Source organism: Rhinopithecus roxellana, chromosome 13 (genome assembly GCF_007565055.1).
Source record: "Rhinopithecus roxellana isolate Shanxi Qingling chromosome 13, ASM756505v1, whole genome shotgun sequence".
Lineage (NCBI taxonomy): Eukaryota > Metazoa > Chordata > Mammalia > Primates > Cercopithecidae > Rhinopithecus > Rhinopithecus roxellana.
Genome location: NC_044561.1, coordinates 50686902 through 50709972, shown reverse-complemented (window position 1 = coordinate 50709972; position 23071 = coordinate 50686902). Strand labels below are relative to the sequence as shown.

Here is a 23071-nt window from a genome sequence, read left to right as displayed (position 1 = left end):
ATGATACTATGGAGGCAAATAGCAGAGTAATCTTATGTGATCGAATGATCAGGAACTTCTTTGAGGAAAACATGGCTAAACTCATCCGTGAAGGATAGATAAGAGTTACCCAGGGGATGGAGTGGGAGAGGGATGTTTCTGAGAATTCAAGTTCAATTGAGAAGCAGGGAATGTGCTCCCCATTTTAGGATAAGTGTGTCTGTGCTTAATCATTTAATACAAAGCAAGTTTACAAATAGGCGGGATTCCTAGTGGGCTCCAAATCTTCCCACCTGGGTTTGGATTCTGCCCATGCCATGTGGGACTGAGTCCTAGGCAGAAGGAACAGTGTACCCAAAGCCTCCAAGGTGGGATGACGTGATGCTCTGAAGGAACTTAGTGGGTCCAGGGGAGCTAGAGTGTGGTAGGTAGGAGTGACTTCTATTGGGTAGGCAGGGATGAGGTCATATAGGCCATGGTAGCCATAGGGCAGAGTGGCCATCCTAAGAATGTGGGCTGTGACCTGAAGGGAACGAGAAGATGTTGACAAAAATTAGCTGAACTCCGAAGTCTTTATGTGATGTGCACATAGCTGGTTACCGAGAAAACCAGAGAACAAATCCTGCTCTGTATCCACTGCAGGGCTCCTTTGGGCCTGTCACATTGGCTTAATACAACTTGGGGAATTGAGAGTGAGTTTGAAATCACAAAGAAACATGGTAAAATTGTAGTCCCACCACTACTAAATGCGAGAACTTACAGCATTTAGTTTATCTCTCTGAGCTTCAGTTGCTTCATCTGTAAAATGGAAAGACGACTCTTATTTTATTGGAATATTATGAAAATTAAATTAAGTAGCATCTGTAAATCACCCAACATGATGCTTTCTGCATAGTTATTGATCAATTAAGTGTTAATTTCTGTTTTGACACCTTTTTGCTTGGCCAGGAGTTTGGTAACAAATGAACTTCTAGCTTTCAGTGAGTAGATTGACGGGATTATTTTATTTTATGGTTTTCTAATTCCTTATCAGGCAGTGAGTCATCTGACAGCTTTCTTGGGAGACAGTTCAAAGGCAGCTAGAAGTTCTGTAGCATGCCCAGAAGGCTCCAGTTTTACACGGGGTTTAACTAATTGTGTTCAGCACATGGCCTCTGTCGTCTAGGAGAGAACCAACTTTTTGCAGTATTTCTGAGCAGTGTAGGGCTCATAGGTACAAAGCAGTAAGCAGACTTTCACCCCAGCTCTGCTGCCAGCTGTGTGATTTGGGACAAATCCCTTAATCTCTCTGAGACCATGTGTCTTTATTTGCAAAACAGATTACAGTGACAATAGCAAGTTGACGAATGCTGGGCAGCTACAGGATACCCAGCATAAAATAGGAACTTGGTAAATGTTGAAGACTCCACCCTCTGCCCAGCCTTGGTCCCAGGTCCCAGGAACACAATGTTTTGCAAACAACACCCAGCTTGGGAGTGTCTGGTATTCTGACTTGGTTTTGGTCTAATGTGGAAGTGGGGCTTCCCCCAGTTACTTCCACCCTGGTCTGATGGCTTCCTGTAGCATTCCTTTCGCCTTCTGCATGCAGGCACGCAGATGAGAGATCTGGAAGGCAACTGACAGCAGGGTGAGGTAAGAAACCTCACCCCCTGCTTATGCATCAGAGGGAACTGAAACCCAGAGTGGCAGGCAATTTTGTGTAGATTACACACCTGGCTCACAGCAGGGCTGAGATAAGGATCTATTTTTCAACTCTTGAAGCCAATGACTCTACTTTTCTACTCTTCCACTGGGTCTCCTCTCTCTAGTTCTATCTTTTCAGTACAACTTCTCTGTTATTTCTAAGTCAAATTCTTAGGTCTATATGCATGAAAAGCACCTGTCAAAAGCTTTAAAAATTGTTGTTATTAGGTGTATTTTAAGTATCAATATCTTTATATTGATTCTCCTAATAAAGATCTTTCTTGGTGGGTGTTCTAACTGAATACTTTGAAATTTGAAAATATTTTCTTGGGAAAACACACATTCTTATGTATCGTTGGTGGAAATGCAAATTGGTACAGCCCCTAGGTAGGGATTTCAGCAACATGATAGCTCTAAATGTCTTTTAACCAAATAATCCCACTTCTAGGAATCTATCCCAAATATAGACTACCAAATATGAAAAAAAAAATTGCAAAAGCCTATTTTTGTGGCACTGATGGCAGTGGAAGGAGACTGGCAATAGCCCAAATATTCACCAGGAGGGGACTGATTGAATAAACTATGCTACATCTACACAATGAACTACTATGTAGTTACTAAAAGAGATAAAAGACTAACTTATGTACTGCCAAGGAGTAATCTTTAGAATATATTCTTAAGTGCGAAAAGCAAGACAAAAATTAGAATGTATATTATGCTACCTTTTGCCTAAGAAAAGTGAGTGTATATTTAATATTTAACACATTCAATGACAGTAGGATAGTAAACAACAAATTAATAAAAGTGATTAATTAGATGAGGGAGGAAACAGTGAAAGCAACAGATTTGGAAACAAGGTTTTCCTCAGTTTGCTTTGTTTTGTTCATTTGAAAATATACAAATATTTGACAAAATTATAAAACAAAATGTAAAATAAAATCCCTTAATTCAAAAACAAAATGAAATAAATCAATCTGAGTATTAACCACATAGAAAGGAATTATTTGAAGTGATTTACACTCTTGTCTATTTGATTGTATATCTGCAGTGGGATATGTCCTCAGGACAAAAAGAACTGCAACAAAATATTAAATTGCTTCAGTAGTTATTTTGTTAATAATATGTTGGTATGGATTAAAAAAATTTTTTTCTTACATTAACCAGGAAAAGCACAAAATTATTATATTTATGTCATAAGAAATCAAGTTTTTTGACTTAAGATAATTAAATAGAAAATCAGAGACACTGTGTTTAAAAATCTGTAGCTCTTAACTTGGATTGTAAACATCAGTATAAACTCCTGATGTATTTCTATTTAAAAACATTTTCTGGATGTGTCCACTGAAAAGATCTAGAACCAATGATTAACCCCCCAAGAACAAGGAGCTCCCAAGCATCCATGCTTTAGTATCCAAATGCCTTTTTTACTGAAAGGAACCAGGGCTCCTTGAGAAAAAAAAAAAAAAAAAAAGGTTAATTCCAGCCTGGGGCAAGAAATGTTCAAGATGAGCTGGTAACATCTTGTCATACCAGAAAGCAAAGAAGCCTTCAGAGACAGCTTACGCAGTGGCAAAAGACTCAAAACACACAGGACCCAACAGGTAAAGCCTCCTACTGGCCAAAGATGAAGAAACTATATTCAAAGATGGATCTAAAAAAGAACAATATCCAGGAGTTCAAGACCAGCCTGGGCAACATAGTGATACCCTGTCTCTACCAAAAATAAAAAAATGAAAAATTAACTGGATGTGGTGGTGCATGCCTGGAGTCCTAGCTACTCAGGAGGCTGAGGTGGGAGAATCACTTGAGCCCAAGAAGTCGAGGCTGCAGCTGCAGTGAGTTATGATTGCAACACTGTACTCCAGCCTGGGCAACAGCAGGAAATCCATTTTCAACACAAACAAACAAAGAATAATGTCCACCATGTATTGAAACATAGAGGGTATGTCAAAATCCAAGCATTTATAGTGATATTTTAAAAGCTTTGCAATCCCCTTGTAGGATGCCAGAAACCAACTCATTGTTCTGAAAACTGGCAAATAAAGGTCAAGAATCAAGCATTTATCCCCAATTTCCAGAAAGAGCTGTACCTTGGGATAACCAAAATAGTTGAGGAGATAAGCTTTTTCTATTGCAAAATAATTTATAAACAAAGGAGGCATTAGAAGGAGCTAGAATACCACCACTTTGTAACCACTAATGAAACAATGAGTCTAGGCAGGGATTATCAATGACTGCTAAAACTGTTAGACAAAAAGCTGAAGGGAAGCTTTGGATGAAGCTAGCATCACCTACTCCCAATGGTCAATGCCAATATCACAAAAAGACAGATAACCAGATACTACGTGTCTCCAGTTGGACGCAATGGGAAGGACACAGCACATCTCCTGATACATTATCACTCAAACCTTCTAAGCTAAATCTTAGCCTCTAGATCTAACTACTAGGCCTGTAGAAAACACAAGGGAAAAATAAATCTATCAAGAATCACCATGAAGATACAGTCAGCAACATGCAAAATGTAGAAAATATGCTTTAGGTTTTTCAACAAACAAATTTTAAGAAAACTAAAAAGAGAAGGATAACGTATTAACAGATTTAAGAGGTGTGTTCCCAGGTGCAGCAGAGGAGCCTTGCTCACCCTCCAATTCAAGCACACCAATGACAGAACCAACCTTGATAGATATTTGAAATTTTACACAATGAAAAATAGGTTTTCACTAATTGTATGATTATGTATTTTTAATATCTAGACATTATGGTGGACTCTTTTAGTAGCTTGGTAGGACAGAGTTGCCTCTTTGCAGAAGTATTTTTGGAATATGTATTGAAATGTATGTATTTCTAAACTTTAGGCTCTAAAGGACTGTAAATTGCTAGAATATATTTATGTTTCTACTCTACGTAATTATGCATTTTTCTTTACATCCTCCTCCAGTTGAAAAGCTCTTTGAAGGCAAGAATTAAATTAATTGTTTTACAAAACAAAACAAAATAAATGATGAACTCAGGATTTTTTTTTTTTTTAAACACACATAAAAAACAATGCTTGAAAAGTGACATCTGAGTAGCTGCTTTTGGGTTGATGGATGGAAGCCTAGTAGGGGTTGACCTGTCAAACTCAGAAGTAGGTGAAATTTATCTCCATCATGTCTAGACCCCATTTTAAGTGTTTCTCTCCTCCATCTGTGATATCCTTTTCAGTCTCATCCACATCTTTTGCTGGAAAAGATGTCTCTTAACCATTGAAAACTGAATGTGGGATTGTTAGTGTAACCTTTCTCACAGGTATTCTTTTGTGATTGCTATCAATAATTGTGAAATGAAAAGCTGTTGTCTTCTATTATGGAAATTACAGGGAACATGAGGAGGCAGGAGATTTGGGTTTGGGAGACCTGCCCAGCATCCCATTGCATCAATTTACCTCCTGCAACTATTCATGAAGCTGAGGCTCCTGCCAAGTCAGAGGTGCAGAAATTCTAAGATGCACCCCTGGTTTCTGGGAATGCAACAATCATAGGTGGTTGACTTTTTCTTCTTGTGATAAAGCTAATTCTTGGATAATTTCTCAGATGTGTCATACCTGCCTCTAGGCAACTGAGAGGAAAGAATTCCAAAGTTCATTGTGCTCTGAAATAAAACCCGTCTCATTAAATCTTAAAACAGATTCAATTAACTTGAACATATTTTACAACCCTGTGCCACGTGTAGGGGAGGAACAAAACCACTTTTCCCTCTACCTTATTAGGTTTAGTAACTGGGACATAGAAATTAAACTGACAAAAGACAAATTAACAGGGAAAATGGCATATACACTTTATTGATGTTAATATTTTTATGTGCCCAGGAGTTGACAACACAAAGAAGTGGTTAGACTCTGGGGCTTATATACCATTTTAACAAAGGGTAATAAATTGTGAAGAAGTACCTGGACGAAGGAAAGAGGAATTGTGTTTCCAGGACTGAAAATTTGTGGAAAAGTAACTAGGAAATTTGTAGGAAAAACTAATGACTGTTGTGATGGTTAGTACTGCCTGTCAACTTGATTGGATTGAAGGATACAAAGCATTGATCCTGGGTATGTCAGTGAGGATGTTGCCACAGGAGATTAACATTTGCGTCAGCGGGCTGGGAAAGGTAGACCCACCCTTAATCTGTGTGGGCACCATTTAATCAACTGCCAATGTGGCTAGAATACAACAGGCAGAAAAATGTGAAAAGAGAGGCTGGCCTAGCCTTCCAGCCTACATCTTTCTCCTGTGCTGGATGCTTCCTGCCCTTGAAAATCATACTCCAAGTTCTTCAGTTTTGGAACTCAGACTGGCTCTCCTTGCTCTTCAGCCTGCAGATAGCCTATTGTGGGACCTTGTGATCATGTGAGCTAATATTTAATAAACTCCATATATATATTCCATCAGTTTTTTTCCCTCTAGAGAACCCTGACTAAAACCCTGACTAATACAGATTTTGGTACCAGGAGTGGTTCTAGAGGAAAAGAATATTAAGGATGGAGTTCTTTCATTGGTTTTGGGGTTTCTGAAGCTGACTGCTTAATATGATTAGACCAAAAAATGTTAAGGACTCTACTTCTAATAGTGTGGAGAGCACTGATAGTCCTTGGTATGAACTGTTTAGAGAATTATGCAAAATAAATGCATTTGACACTCCTGATTTATCACTCAAGAGAGGCAAGGAGTTAAGTGACTCTATACATAATACCTTTGACCATATGTGGAGAACCAAGGAACATAATGAAGCTGGTTGGTTATTCCGAAGTTCACTGGACAAAGGTTGTTCCGAAGCTCACTGGACATTTTATTTCACTGGAATAAAATGATGAACTCAGGGATTCTGTTTCCCAACTTCAGAAGCAGGTACCGAGCCTCAAATCTGCTAAGATTGTCCTGATTGAGAGTCTTACCTCCTGTAGAGAAAGAGCTGAAATTGTGGAAAAACAGATGCAAGCTCTTATCATGCGAGTGTCTGACCTACAACAAAAGGTGCATGCACAGCCTCACTAGGTGTCTACTGTTAAAGTGAGGGCATTGATTGGAAAAGAATGGGACCCTGCACCTTGGAATGGGGACGTGTGGGAGGACCCTGATGAAGCTGGGGACACTGTGTTTGTAAACTCTGATGAACCTTTTTTCCAGAAGAAACAGCTTCCTCATTCCCATTAGTGGCAATATCCCCTCCCCGACCCATGCTGCCATCAGCCTTTCCCCCTTTGTCTGAGGAGATAAACGCTACACTGCCTGAGGCAACAGTGATGGCCTCCTCTGAGGCATTTGCTAGGCAAAATAATGTTGATTCTCCTCAGGAGCCACCCCTAACACCCCTGTTTGCTTCTAGATTTCTAAATAGACTAAAGTTCCAGCAGGCCTCTAGAGGTGAGGTTGAGAGTGTGACCCATGTGGGGGTGCACTATGCTCAAAAATAACTGCTTGAGTTTTCTAATTTATATAAACAGAAATCTGGAGAGCAGGCATGGGAATGGATATTAAGGATGCGGGATAATGGTGGAAGGAACATAGAGTTGAATCAGGCTGAATTTATTGATTTGGGCCCACTAAGTAGGGACTCTCCTTTTAATGCTACAGCTCGGGAAGTTAAAAAAAGGTTCTAATAGTTTATTTGCCTGGTTAGCTAAAATTTGTATCAAAAAATGACCCCTGTGAGCAAGGTGGAAATGCCTGATCTCCCTTGGTTTAATGTAGAGGAAGGGATCCAAAGGCTTAGGGAGATTGGGATGGTGGAGTGAATTAGTCACTTTAGACCTACTCATCCCAGCTGGGAGGGTCCAGAAAATATACCCTTGACCAATGCTTTGCAAAATGGATTTTGAGGGCAGCACCTGCATCTTTGAAGAGCCCTGTAATTGCTCTTTTCTGTATGCCAAATCTAACAGTGGGAACCACAGTCACTCAACTACAAAATTTAAATACAATGGCAATAATTGGATCTTTAGGTGGCAGGGGCCAAGTGGCAGCATTCAACTACCAATGGCAAGGTGGGTGTAGCTACTGTAATGGAGAGCAGAGGCAAAGTGGCAATCAGAATAGTCTGACTCATGTAGAGCTCTGGCATTGGATAATTAATCATGGTGTTCCTAGACGTGAAATTGATAGGAAGCCTACTGCATTCCTACTTGATTTACATAAGCAGAAAACTTCTAGGTCAAATGGACGAAAGACTAATTTGAATTATAAAAGCAGAGAATCATGGCTTCTCAATCAATTTCCAGACTTGAGACGGTTTACAGACCCAGAACCCCTTGAATGAAGGAGAGTCTAGGTCCTTTTGAGGAAGGACCCCACTACATTACCAACAATTTTTGCAGTGAATCTTTCTCCTATCCTTCCCCAAAGACACCTCCAGTCTTTTACCAGGGTAACTGTGCATTGGGAAAAGTGAAATGATCAGACTTTTTGAGGATTACTGGATACTGGCTCTGAACTGATGTTCATCACAGGGGACCTTAAATGTCACTGTGGTCCTTCAGTTAAAGGAGGGGTTATGGAGGTCAGGTAATTAATGGAGTTTTCTATTAATCTAATCTATTCCATTAGTTCTGTCCCTCTAGAGTTCTGTCCCTCTGATTAATACAAAAGTTAAGGGTAATTTTAAAATTTGTTTATGCAGACTTAGTGTCAGTCATATTTCTCCAGTGATAAAGGTCATTCTTTTCATACTGGTCCAGGAGGGATTGGGGAATATATGACACTTTCACAAAGGGAAATTTATGCCCTGTTTTTAGGCAGATAAGGGAGGGCAGATAACTTGCCCTGCTTCTGTTGATTCACAGTTGCCTTCAGCTCAAAATAATTCTCATGCTAAAGTGGCATATTTTGGGGTGGTATATTCTGGACTGCTACACCCCATCTAGTGATCAGGAATAGAAAAAATCATCTTATAGTGTACACAAAAACTCTTATATCTTAGAAATTCAATTCCTTCGATGGTACAATTGACCAAACTAAGACAGCATTTAGGTTTCAGCACTCCTCTGTGCATCTTTCCTCAGTATTTTCCACTCTGCAAAAAAATCTTCTAAAGCAGCATCTTAAGAGTGTGCAGGTCATCAGGGAGATCAGGGCTGATGCTGGCTCAGAACATCTGGGTCTAAGAATGCCAACCCAACTGTCACCACCAACTCCACTACTCGGCACTCATTATAGTGCATGGTCTTTTTAGAGTAATCACTGCAAATATGTTATTACAATCATCTTGCTTTCTTGCAAAACTTTGGGAACAAAGTTTTCCCACTCACAGTCCTCAGTAATCATCTTTTCTGCCTATTTTTATTTTTCAGAGACTTCTGGGAGACTTACGGGGTGGCTTCTTAAACTTGATATGAATAGCAGCTGGAAAAAAAAAAGATGCATAGAGATGTTGGTTGTGGGTATGGTAACTGTTTTGTTCTCTGCTAGATTTTATTTCTGTTGTTGTAACAGAGAAGAAAATTAGCAACGAACTTGTTCTAGTAATTTTAGGATATTGCATGGGAACTAAAAGCTGGGTTTTCCAATATTTTTTGGCTGTAAAATATTCTGTTTTATTACGAAGGTCATGGTTAATTGATGGCATTATCCTTGTGGTATTTAATACAAAAATAAGCATCAAAAGAAATATTTTTGTGGCTTAATAGATAGGCTTTTATATTTTTTCTCCTTTTTATTTTATTGCCCTTTTAACACATGCTTGAATTCTTTCCTTTTCTATGAATGTAATGTGCCTTTTACTGCATATTGGCCCGCTCATTGTTTTCTGTGTTTCTCATTTGAGTGAAATCACTGGGCCTCAGAATTTTTGTTTGGTTGTTTTCATTCTGTTCTTAGAAGGTAAAATCTTGCTCTTGAACTATAAAATATTTGCTATATTTTATTAAGTTTTCTTATATGTGTCATTTCATAATTAAGGACTTTAAAATATTGGAAGATAGGTATTTGGGTGGTATGGTCCTACATCATTTGTTATCAGTAATGGAAGGACATGTTTACAAATTTAGCCAGGATGCTCCCAGGAAGTAAAAACCATTTTTTTCCAGTTGTGAGCAGTTCTCATGCCACAACAAGGAGAACTATTCCAGATTAACACTTACTTGCCTGGGTTCTGGTAAAAAATAATAAAATAGGTTGGCTGTATTCTCAGGAACACATGAGAAATAAGATGAACTTCAGGTATAAAAGAAGGAAGGAATGAACGAAAGAGAAAAAAAGAAAGAAGGGAAGGGGCAGGGGAAAGGGATGGGGAAGGGGAAGGGAAGGAAAAAAGAGAAAAACAAATACAAATAACTAAGGAAAGAAAAGGCTATCATTCTTTTAGCAAAGTTCATCAAAGTTTATTAGGGAAACCTTCATTCAGAAAGACATATTTGCAATTTGCTTTTTAACCTAGAGTGCGGAAATAGGATTACTAGATAAAATATAGAATGTGCAGTTAAATTAGAATTTCTGATAATCTACAAATAATTTTTTGGTAAAGGTGTGTCCAAATACTGCTTGGGACATACCAAGTAATTGTCCATTTTTGCCCTGAAATTTAAATTTGACTGGGTGCCCTGTATTTTTATTTGCTAAATCTGGTAACTCTATTTTGGAAAAATTAAGTGGGATATTAGTTTTTTGGTTCTTTGGAAAATACTCGTACTCCTTAAGTTTACTGTGGCCCCTACCTCTTCTGCGAGCTCTGTTGTGATTTTCTTCACTCTCTGGTAACTTCTTTTAGCCCTGCCTGGATGGCATACCTGTTTACAAAATGGCTTCTTACGGTTTAGTGTGTATGCAAATCACTCACACATCCTGTTAAACTCCAAACTTTGATGCAGGGATCCTGGGGTGGGACCTGAGAGTCTGAATTTTAACAAATCCCAGGTGATGCTGATGTCGCATTTTGGTTCGCATTTTGAGCAAAATGTCTAGACCCAAGTTTCTGGCTGGGCGTGGTGTAATCCCAGCACTTTGGGAGGCCGAGGCAGGCAGATCACTTGAGTTCAAGACCAGCCCGGCCAACATGGTAAAACCCTATTTCTGCTAAAAATACAAAAATTAGCTGGGCATGATAGTGCATGCCTGTAGTCCTGGCTACTCAGGAAGCTGAGGCAGGAAAATTGCTTGAATCTGGGAGGCAGAGATTGCAGTGAGCCGAGATTGTGCCAGTGTACTCCAGTCTGGGCAAGAGAGCGAGATCCTGTTTCAAAAAAAAAAAAAAAAAATCCACGTTCTCATTTCAACTAATCATAAATAAAACTATAAAACAATCATAAAAATATTTCTCTACACTTACTTTTTTAATTTTTGTGGGTTCTTTATGATTTTTTTTTTTTTTTTTTTTTTTTTTTTTTTTTTTTTTTTGCCAGAGAAAATGCTAAATGTTATGCCTTTTGTAATGGAAGAAAACTATATTAGGTTGTGAGAAAGTTCTGGAAAAGCACATGTGATTTATTCCAGGAATTGGTTATTAGATTGTTCATTCTTTCACATTTCTGGAAGGACCCAGATGTGTCATTAGAATAATCACATGATTGTATTTGGTTAACAGGCCCTCCCAGGAGCCAAGTCCTAAAATGTATCTGTTACCAAGCATGAACACCCTGCTCCAAGTAATTTTTTAAAATAACACTGAACCTTGTTATGGAAGAGCATGTTGAAATGATTTCAGCATCTGCCTAAAAGGGCTCAAAACTCTTTTAAAAATGAAAATCCCAGATTAATTTCTGAAGTTTTTTGTTGTCGGGTATTTTGAGCCTTACTATGGCAAAACCCCAGTGAAGGAGGGGTGATGCCTGTCACTCAGGAGCGCCTTTATTCTTACCACGGCTCCTGCCTAATTCCCATCACCTGGCTCACAAGCAGCGGGCTTCTCTCTTGCACTGGATGAAAACGCTGGGGATTAAATCATCCCCGTGTGGGAAGCATCCTGTCTGCTGGTGACCCCCCGCCATTACTGTGCTGAGAGTCAGGCAGCCAAAGATGTGTTGACAGGGTGTGTGTCTGCTTCTTCTCCCAGCGTCTGATGTGGCTTCGGTGTCAGACATAGGGCAGACAGGGAGGGGGAGGAAGCTGGCACGGAGGAACAGGGGACGGGAACAACTGCTAGACAACTCTTCTGGCAGAAACTTAACTGTTAAAACTTTTGCCGTCGGAGGGAATTTTGAGAAATGAAGCTGGCTAAATGATGAGTTGAAAATGTGTTTCCTTTGAGAGTTGAATGCCATCTTTTTGGAGACTCTTTGGACCGAGGTTTGGATGGTTTGAGGTCCACCTCTCTCTCTGTTGGGAATCTCTTAAGACCCAAATAAAAATGAGGGTTGTTTTTTATTGTTTTCAATACACAGAAACCCATGGAATAGGAGAAATTGTGCAAAAGGGGCAGTTGAAGAGTCATCTCCAAGGTTAGACGAGAGTGTTGTATCAATGATCACTTCCTGACTCTGATAACTACACTGAGCTTATGTAAGAGAGTATCTTTCTTAGGACATACACACTGAAGTGTTTAGTAGAGAGGCATCTTGTCTGTAATTTACTCTCAAATGATTCATAGGTAGAAAATGATGGAGCAAAAATAACAAATTGTTAATAATTGAGAAATCTGGTGAAGACATAAAGGAGCTCTTTGTGGTATTTTGTAATTTTTTGTAAGTTTGAAATTATTTCCAAATAAAAAGGTCTTAAAAAAAAAAGTCATAATCCCTGCAGAATGCTGTTTGCTGCCCAGTCCGGTCGCTTGTATCACCTCCTTTCTGCAATTCCTAGAATATGTGCCTCTCGCCTTCACAGCCAACACTGAGCTGAAGCTGCTCTGTTCATCTCTGGGGCTTTGTGTCATACATAGCTCCCGGGCTGGCAGGTAAAACCCAGGGGGAATGGGCTATCTCACGGAGTCTCAGAATCTAGCACAATGAAAGCAATCAGTAAACGTTCTTTCTTTCTTTCTTTTTTTATTTATTTTTTGGCTGATGCTCAAACAACCTTTCCTTTTGTTGTGATTTGCTTATGGAAAAGGGAAATCTCTAGCAACATATGGCTAATAGAATTACCTAAATTACTAGGTGTATATGTACTGGAAGAGAGTTTACACATTGTCCGCCATTCTATAGTAGGACGAATTCACACATCTCTCAGTGGGGGCTCACTTACTCCTAGAATGTACACCATCCTCCTGGGTAGAGAATTTAGCATCTTCAAAACAGCTTGATTCCACAAAGAAGGGCGCTGGACCACAAAGAGAATAAATGACAGGGGGATATGCAATATAAAGGAACAGAAAAGGAGTTAGCACTCAATTTGTATCAATTTGATGACTTTCCATGATCCCAAGAGAGATACCTTTAATCTCCTCCTCTTTTCATACAAGAAAATTCTTGAAAATTGTTAGTTTTCAGCTTATCACAAAATGTATTAATTTTTCCTATAAATGCTAAGAAGCTTAAAGTATTTTAAGTCTATGAAATTAACAACTTAAGGTGTTCTTTGAAGTGATTTCCATGCAGGGCGAATACTCACCATGCACATTAATTTCAACATCATAAGCTGTCTTCTTCCTTTCTCACCAAAATCGAGGTGGTCAAAAGGAACCATCTGGGGAATTTTTAACCTCAAAGATTTCTGGGAGCATGTAAACTCTCCAGGATCAGCATTTGTCTTTTCTTTGGGGTAGAAACATTTCATTTGGTTTAGAGTTGCCTTTTTTAGATTTCTAGAGTGTGCAATACTTCGGTTTTTCCTTAGAATGTACTATGCTTTTTGAAAAACAGTGGTTTACAATTCCGTTTTAGAGCTTGCTAACTCACTGTTACTTCTATCTGTACTAAACTGCTGGTCATTGTTTTTTAAGGTGCTCTGTTTGCACTTTCTGAGCTTTCTTGCCATGAACTATCTTAGTCTGTCTCGTTCCTCACTAAGGAAGAGTCATTTGTTGCTCAGAGCCCTTCTGCAGTTACACATTCCCCTGCAGGAGGTGGAAGTACAGGGCTTCTGGGAGGGCTGATAGATGCTGCAGGCTTCTCATTAGGAGACAAGACAGCATTGGAACACAGGAGAGGAGTGGGGGGCGGGGGGGCGGGGTGCGGCTGGAGGGTCTGGGAGCATTAAATAGCTCTCTGAGTGAGAACAATTAGTGATGTGTCTTCTTGAAAATGAACTGCTTTGGGGTGAGATTACTTACAAGCACCATCATCCCAGCTAAAATCTCCATAAAGAGTTCCGCAGTTCTGAGAAGTCATCTTTAGAGACGATACTTATTGGAATTCATAGATAGTATTTCATTTTGTACTCTCTGAAATTAGCTAATGTTCTGGTCACTCCAGAGCCTTTAAAAATGGCCCCAATCCCAGGGGCTTTCATGAAGGGAAAGTCTGGCAGTGCATGGGCTACAAATGCGTGGCTATTTGTGATTATTTATTTTAAGTCGGCATCACCATCAGCATCTTTTTTTTTTTTTTTCCTCTCAACTGGATGCGACATTTCCCTTTTCTTCATTATCAAGAAATGAGCAATGCTTTCAACATAGCAAAAGTCTAGTATGATTTTTTTGCTTCCAATTTTAAAATATAAAATTGAACTTTTAAAAAAAGTATTTTTCATCTAATTGATTTAACTTCCCAAATTTCATTTTAATAAGCCCAAGAAGGCAGAGAGATAGGTGGCATTTTCTGATGACATATTGACACAGAAGCCCTGGAGCAGTCTTGTGTTATTTTTACTTGTTTACGTACAGGAAATATACCATATAGTCCGTGGAACATCAGTTGAGATGGGATAGATTTCTGAATTTTGAGAAAGAAAATCACCTTTTGCTGAAATATTGCCACAGTTTTACTATGGTCTTGACTTTTTATTTTAATTATATTTAAATACAGCATTTTATCAAATAAAATGAAGCCTGACACATTTTTCAAACTATTTCATGATTTTACACTTTATGTTGAGTTTCCAGTGCTTTCAATATGTAGAAAATGTGCATAACATTGATAATTATATCTACTCAAAGTTTTCAGTGACCATTGGAAAGAGCTGAAATAGCCCTATGATTTATCAGGTGCTTCAGATAATGTAAGGATCATAAACCTACAACTCAGTCCATAAAGCACTATATCTGTCTGGCCCAGATAATTCTTTCTAAAGTATTTCTAAAACGCTTGTTTAAAACCCTCCCAAGACATTGATATATTTTTGAATATCATATTCATTTTATTTTTAATATTATGACATTAATTTAGACTTTAGTAGTTCAGTACCTTATTATAAATTGATTGGCAGATGAAAAGGGCACTTAAATACTTATTAAACAACGTTGTACTTTTCAAAGGAAGTCTTGGCTCCATATACACAAAGCTATGCCAATTCTTGAGCCCAAGTCTGGCCTGAGGCATGGACTGCTCTGAATGGCCAGGCTGCTGTCGGGGCCCATAGGAAAATAGGGATAAGTGGGATCAGTCCCAGCCAATATGGTTGGTCTGAGGGTGGGTGAGAGGTGATTTCCAAAGGAAAATATTTGCATTATAACAACAACAACAACAACAACAACAACAACAACAACAAGGAAATGGGTGCTGAGTAGGCAAAACCAACAGGTGTCCATTTGGTCAGAAAAAGTTTTATCACAATTAACCTAACATTTGCTGACCATCAAATAAATGCACATTTTAAAAATATTGGTGCATTTCTCATGAGTATGCTTTGGAGTATCAAGGACATTTTCCCTGTACCAAACTAGAAACCAAAAGATGAAAAGGATTGCCTAAGCCAGACAGACTCTCCAGTCAAAACAGGACTGGTTTTGTAAGGTTGCTTTGGGTTCTGTCTCTCCAAGGACTGCATATTTCCTTCTTTGAGCTTTCTTAGTCTTGAAAAATTCAACACCTCACCTTATTCACCCATTATTGCTTCTTGTCTTAAGGTCTTGCCCTGCTTGACAAGTAAGGTCCTTCAGAGCGGAAACCACGTATTGAGTTTCTTTATTCTCCATTACACACTGCTTGGCATATGAAAGCCAGCAAATAAATTCTTGGTTACATAATTTTTGCAAATTGGAATAACATATTCTCTAATATATTAGTGAAAGTTACATTACAAGAGACGAGATTGCACAGCTTTCTCACATATCAAAAATAGCTCAAACGAATGTTGTAAAGGCCAGCAAGTCCTTGTTATTAATTTAAAGATTTTCATATTTTTACTTGAGTCAAGGTATTTTAAGTGTCTCATTTCAAAAAATAGTATGCTGCTCTCTTAATATACATTTTACAAGTGATGTCAGAAGGTGAAATGAGAAAACAGGAACAATTTCCAGGGGAAGATGGTTGTGCTCCATCCAACTCTTATAGCGAAGATTATTGAAGAAATGGCTAATTTCTATTTTTACCACTACTACTCCCTTCATCTTTGTCATCAACATCCTCAATACCATGTTTCTTGAGTTCCTGCCATGTAGTGAATAAGACTTTCTTCCTTGGTTGTGAAAAATAAGAATTTCCCCAGAGGAAAGACCTAGCTCAACAGGAAATACCCAGCTCTTCAAAACTGGATTAATCACTGCTCCTAATGGAACAGCTGGACCTTCTCACACTGGTGAAAACAGAAAACTTTTATTTCTTATTCTTGGCAGTAATTAGTTGGCTGACTGTATCATAATCAGGTCCTGATGATGAGTTTAAGGAGCATTGATTTTCAAGGTGAGCTTCTAGTTGCAGATGTTGGCCGACCCAGGTCACATTGGCCTGTGGGTACAAATGCAGCTACATTCCTCATTGTGTTCGTTTCCTAGGGCTGCTGTAACAAAGTCCCACAAATTGAGTCGCATTAAACAACATAAATTGATTGTCTCTTAGCTCTGAAGGTTGGAAGACTGAGATCAAGGTGTCAGTGGGGAGGGTTTCTTCTAAGGCTGTCGGCTGAAGCTTCTGTGCTTCTCTCCTAGTCTCCGGTGGATTTCTGGCAACGTGGCATTCCTTTGGCTTATGAAGCATCACCCAGATGTCTGCCTTCATGTTCACATGGTCTTCTCCCTGTGTGCATGTCTATGTTTCCTTTTTTTTTTTTTTTTCCTTTTTAAAAAGACACAGTCTTGCTTTGTCACCCAGGCTGAAATGCAGTAGCACAATCATGGCTCAATGCAGCCTTGACCTCCTGGGCTCAAGCAATTCTCCCACCTCAGCCTCCTAAGTAGCTGGGACTACAGGCATATACCATCATGCCCAGATAATTTTCGTACTTTTTGTAGAGACAGGGTCTTGCTGTGTTGCCCAGGCTGGTCTTAAACTCTTGGGCTCAAGCAGTCTGCCTACCTTGCTTCCCAAAGTGCTAGGATTACAGGAGAGAGCCACTGCATCCACCAAATTTCCTCTTTTTATAAGGACATCAGTCATTTTGGGGGTAGATCTAAGCTGGTATGATCTCATCTTAACTAATTATATCTGCAATGATCTTATTTCAAAGTAAGGCCACATTGTGAGGTACTAAGCTTCAACATATAAACCTTGGGAGATGGGGGACACAATTCACTCATAATAATAGGAAAATTCTTTTCCACATTTTGCTATCACCTCCCCTAGATGACATTGCCTAGCCTCCTCATCCCTAGTTCTCTGTTAAGTCCCCCTCACATATTTCTGAGCAAGTATTTCCTAGTGAATGATAGTGCTCTCAAATATGCCTATCAAACACTGCTTTCTGTTACCACCAGCCTGTTCACAGAGGACCTCTGCCTCTTCTCCTGGATACCCTGGCTCTCCTGGGCACCAGCACTTGTGCCCTGGTTCCTTCTGCCCATGACCACTGGCACACCAGCAATCTACAGCATCTCTGGGTCTTGGGGTGATGAGGCTACTCTGTTTTCTGGAGTCCTCTCCACCCAAGGTGCCTTCCGAAGTGTGGAGAAGCTTCTCTCCCACTTGGTCTCTGTGTGTCATGAGAGGATCATCAAGGCAGGACCTACGCACAGATGTCTCAGGAAATCTCTAGTGAAAACAGACCCTGCTACACTCAGAAAGTTGCGGAAGCAGACTCTTGTTCAAGCCAGCCTTGTCTGCTTATCTTTGTATTGCATCTGCACATGCTTTTTTCTAGAATATTCCTAGGTCCTGCATGCAAACTGACTCCAGGCAGCTGCACGCCACCATTCTGCCAGACATCCTCAGACAAGCCTGAACACTCCAGAAAGTGGTGGAATGCATTGGTGGGTCTTCTTCTAGCACTCCATGTTTCTCTTAGCACCATGCCTTCTAAGTTCACCCAGCACCTTCCTGCTTTTTATTCCTAAGTTTGAATCTGATCATCTTCTCACAGGGATCAAATAACCTGATGATTGCTGTAATCTGACATGGTGTGGAATTTGAATTTTAAAAGAAGAAAGGGTAGTGAAGAATAGGCATGAATTTCTCATGGTAGACTTTGGATGCTATGGCAGTTTGAGTGGGAAAAGTGTGGGTGCTTTCATGAACCAGTGTGCACTTATATGCATGTGTGTGTACCTGGAATGTTACTCTGGGGCTTTTCTTCAAATTCCTAGTCCAAGGGTGTCACTTCTGGCCCCATCGATAGCAGCAGTTTGTTCATGTTTCTGGCCAGTTGAAACCTTACACAGATGTGAGTGGAACCTCTCACACGGTCCCCCAGTCAATGCCTATAGGTTTGAAATCTGGCTCCTCAATTTTTCAACTGTATGATCTTAGTCAATACCTAAATACCCTGTGTCTCGGTTTCCTCATCTCTAAAATGGGAGAAACATTGTACTTAACTCAGTTAGGTCAATGCACATAGAGTGTCTGAACAGTGCCTGCCACGTGGATCTTCTGGCTAGAGGGTAGATGAGGGTGAGTTCCCAGCAGCTCAGGCAGGTTCCTGATGTGGTTTAAATGTTTGTCCTCTCCAGATCTCCAGTTGCATTGTGATTCCCAATGGAGGTGGGGTTTGGTGGGAGGTGATTGGGTCATGGGGGTAGATCCCTCATGAATGGCTTAGCGCCATCCTCTTGATGATGAGTGAGTTCTTGCTTAGTTCACATGAGAGCTGGTTGTTTCAAGGAACTTAGATCCCCCTCCTTTCTCTCTTACTTCCTCTTTGGCCATGGGATAGCAAGGTGTCCCACTTTGCCCTCCGCCATTAGTAAAAGCTCCCTGGGGTCTCCCCAGAAGCCAATTAGCTGCCAGCATCATGCTTCCTGTACAGCCTGCAGAACCCTGAGCCAATCAAACCTCTTTTTCTTTATAAATTGCCCATCTTGTATTTCTGTGTAGAAATCCAAGAGTGGTCTAATCCAGTTTCCTTCCTCTTCCAAAAGTGTCCTTGAAAGAACATTTTGAAGGAGATCCCCCTGGGGTGACTCCTTTTGTCATTTCTGCAGAAGGATGAGGCAGGATCAGCTGGGATCTCAAGAAAGACAATTGTGCCAGTGTTCCCTGAGCGACACAGTGCCTTTCTTTTATGCTTCTCGTTTTTAAGACATCGACTACCTTGGTGAATCATTCTAATGTCTCATGGTGGGCAGCATGCTTTCTGTGTGGAGAAAGTCCCAGGGCCTGCCTGTTCCAGCCACTACTGCTCTTGCTCCCATTTCCACCCACTTCCCTTGGCTATGCTCGTGAAAAGTATATTGGCAAAGATGGTGATGTTTGGAAATACCCAGTGTCCAAGAACATGTAGGGAAACAAGCTTTCTCACACGCTGTTGTGGAATGAAGCTTTGTGGAAGGCAGTTTGACAGTATCCATTACGATTTTTTAAGTGCACATACCTTCTGAGCAGCAGGTCCACTTTGAGGAATGTATGCAACAGAAATATTCATATTATCATGTTAAAGTAATACAATATTATCATGTAACAGTATCATGTCACATATGGATATAAAATCTGTATCATCATTTAGCATATAAAACATTTTTATTTGTATGTATCATTATTCATGATAATAGAAAAATAAGGAAAAATCTGTATCAATCATTAGCTGGGTATAGAAATTACTGTGGCTAAACTGTAATGGTTACAGTTAATTTCATGGTTAATGTTGGTTAATTTTCTGTGTTGCCCTGGGTAGGCCATGGTGCACAGTGTTTGCTTAAACACCAGTCTAGATGTTACTGTGAAGCTGTTTTATTTTTTAGCTATGATTTTTTAGCTACATTGTAGACTTTTAGTAAAGCATATTACCTGCCATAACATGGGTGGGCCTCATCCAATCAGCTGAAGGCCTTAAGAGAAGAAGATTGAGATCCCCAGAGGAAGAAGAAAATGTACTTCCAGACTCTGCCCTCAGACCAGAGCTGCAGCATCTACATCTGCCAGGCCCTACAATCCCCTGAGCGAATTCCTTAAAATAAATCACTCTATCTATCTATCTATCTCTCTATCTATCTACCTACCATCTATCTATCTAGCTAGCTACTTACTATCTATCTATCTATCTATCTATCTATCTATCTATCTACCTACTATCTATCTATCTACCTACCTACCTACCTACCTACCTACCATCTATCTATCTATCTTCTGTCAACCTATCAGTCAGTCATCTCTGTATCAAATCTCTATCCATCCATTCTTCCTGGTTCTGTCTCTGGAAAGTCCTGACTAATACAGATACCACGGTGTCGCCTTAAAATGAAGCACTGCCATATTTTCTGATACAAAATTTTTCCTGAATATATTGCTAATTGAAAAAAGCTGGTTACAGACCTATATACATATGCATAGTTCTCAGTGATGTCCTGACTGTTGACTTGTATTTTTGTGTTTTCTTGCTGTGTCGCCCAGGCTGGAGTATAGTGGCATGATTATAACTTACTGCAGCCTTGAACTCCTGGGCTCAAGCAATCCTCCTGCCTCAGCCTCTCCAGTAGCTGGGACTACAGGTGAGAGTCAAGTCACCACAGCTAGCTAATTTTAACATTTTTATGTAGAAACAAGATCTTGCTGTGTTGCCCAGGCTGATCTTGAACTCCTGTCCTCAAGTGATCCTCCTGCCTCGGACTCCCAAAGTGCTGGAATTATGGGCATGAGCCACTATGCCTGGCATGTTGACTTTTTATATGTGTCATGCTACCTTCTGGGACTGTCTCTTCTAGTGCAGGCTCACTTTCTTTCCTGGTCTCAAGGTCAACTCCCTCCTTTCAGCTTTGCCTGATTTTATGGCTCAGACTTTTTCTGTCTCCTGCTATTTGTGTAGACTTGACCGTGACTTTTTACTTGTTTTAATCCCTGTCCCATGATGGCGTTTGGCAAATAGTTATGTCCATCACTCCCACCTGTTTCCAGTTTCCCACTTGTTTCTAGTCTCCCACGTCTACCTTAAGTCCTGGCTTAGGTCCCCCCCCACCATGGTACTGTCCCTAGGCTTCTGGAACATTACTTTGCCTGAGCTCCATTCAGCTGCTCCCCAGTCCTCTCTGCTCCCATTATACGCTGCCATCTATGACCATGCCGTTGGCAAAACACTCAGGAAAAAATGAGCATATATGAGGCACAACTGATACACTCCTTTTCCAAGGTTATCACAATGTATTGATGATAATATGAGGTTATTACTATCAAGGCCACGATTAGAGTGATGTAAGAGGAATTAGTCATATAAGTTCCGGGCTGGCCTAATCTCCATTTAAAATTTTGTTGTTTTGTTCATCACCATTTTTTGGATTAGTTTTGACTTTTTAAATATTGCATTAATATTCGTCTTGATTCATGAGTTTTGTGCCTTTGAATTTGCAATGCAGGCAAGCACCATAACTCAGCCTTGGTTACCACAAGCATCTCCAGCCAAATAAAGAATGCGGCAAATGTTCTCCATAATCACTTCAGAAAACAGGAAAAATAGTGGAATGTTCAACTTTAATTGGATAGTGAAACACATAGTTTAGGCTTAAGAAAAACTTTAGAAAACTTATGTATATTCTCTTTTCCTGTTTGATTTCAGTTGGTCAAAGAATTCCTGAAGCTAATGTCAGCCTTCAGATCTCCAGCACCTGGACAATGATGTAGCTCTTGGAGGAGGGCTTGCTAAAACATTGTTGGCCCCATAATAGATTTTTTCATTCAGTAGATCTGGGGTGGGGCCTGAGTACTTGCTTTTCTTTTTTTTTTTTAACTTTTAAGTTCAGAGGTACATGTGCAAGTTTGTTCCATAGGTAAACTTGTGTCATGCAGTCTGTTGTATAGATTATTTCATCATCCATGTATTAAGCTTAGTATCTATTAGTTATTTTTCCTGATCCTCTCCCTCTCCCCACCCTCTACTGTCCAATAGGCCCCAGCAATCCCATTACTGGGTATATACTCAAAGGAATATAAATAATTTGATTACAAAGACACAACCACATGTATGTTCATTGCAGCACTAGTAATGATAGAAAAGACATGGAATTGACCTAAATGTCCATCCGTGATAAACTAGATAAAGAAAATGTGATGATAGACTGGATAAAGAAAATGTAGTACATATACACCATGGAATACTATGCAGCCATGAAGAATGAGATTATGTTCTTTGTAGGGACATAGATAGAGCTGAAAATCATTATCCTTAGCAAACTAATGCAGGAACAGAAAAATCAAATACCGAATGTTCTCACTTGTAAGTGGGAGCTAAATGACAAGAACACGTGGACATGTGGAAGGAAGAATTTGCTTTTCTAACAAGTTCCTAGGTGATGCTGTTTGCCCAGGGACTACACTTGGAGAACCACTGCTGTATGCAGAGCTGTCATTTTCAGAGACTTCTGTCATTTTCAAGTTACCCTGGAGCCTTGGGTAGAGGGGTAGGGAAAGGTCACTCCTGTTCACTCATAAAACATAGGCATTTTGAATTTTTATTGATTCAGTAAAATGTTGAGGCTGCAGGTAAAAAGTGAACCTTCTATTATTTTCTAAACAAGTATTTAGAAAACAAGTGTATGCACAAATCATAAAATTTCCTTTTAGTTTATATTCCTATAGGGCAGCCTGTTGATCTTTTCTTGATTAGTTTTAGCTGAAAACTTGTTCACTACAACACAGAAAACTCAGTGCCCATGAGGTCAAGCAGTGGGCGCACTGTGTGAAACATGCTCAGGTTCATAAAACAGAGTGATGCCATTTGAGTCCTTGCTTCATTCGTTACTTGGATGCTCCTTTATTTAAGGATTAAACTGGAATCGAGATGCTGATATTAAAATCAGATGAGCTTGTGATTGAACCAGTTAAAGAAGGTGTCAAAGAAAGAAAACACCATCAATTTTAGGAGAATAGCTGTGAGCTATTTGGTGGGGAGGAAAAACACACCAACGTTATATTGTTATTTTATAGCACAGAACAACAGCTTTTATCTAGACAGGCCCAGAAGGCAGTTGAGAGGTGAGACTGCCAGGTTGGGTGACAGTCCCCATTGTGAAACCATGTTTATCTCATCCTTGACAGATGCTTCAGTTAGATGTGATCAGATGA

General features: G+C 39.8%; 1 long non-coding RNA gene across 2 annotated transcripts in view; it reads left to right on the top strand.

Moving 5' to 3' along the window:
• LOC104658773 overlaps positions 1–23071 on the top strand; it is a 210826-nt gene that overhangs the window by 137778 nt on the left and 49977 nt on the right. The window contains exon 3 of one of the 2 annotated variants that reach the window (XR_004052497.1): positions 1299–4688. The exons of the other annotated variant lie outside the window; for it this stretch is intronic. This is a non-coding gene — a long non-coding RNA (uncharacterized LOC104658773). Of the gene's footprint in view, positions 1–1298; positions 4689–23071 lie in introns of those variants that run through there. 2 annotated transcript variants of the gene reach the window in all.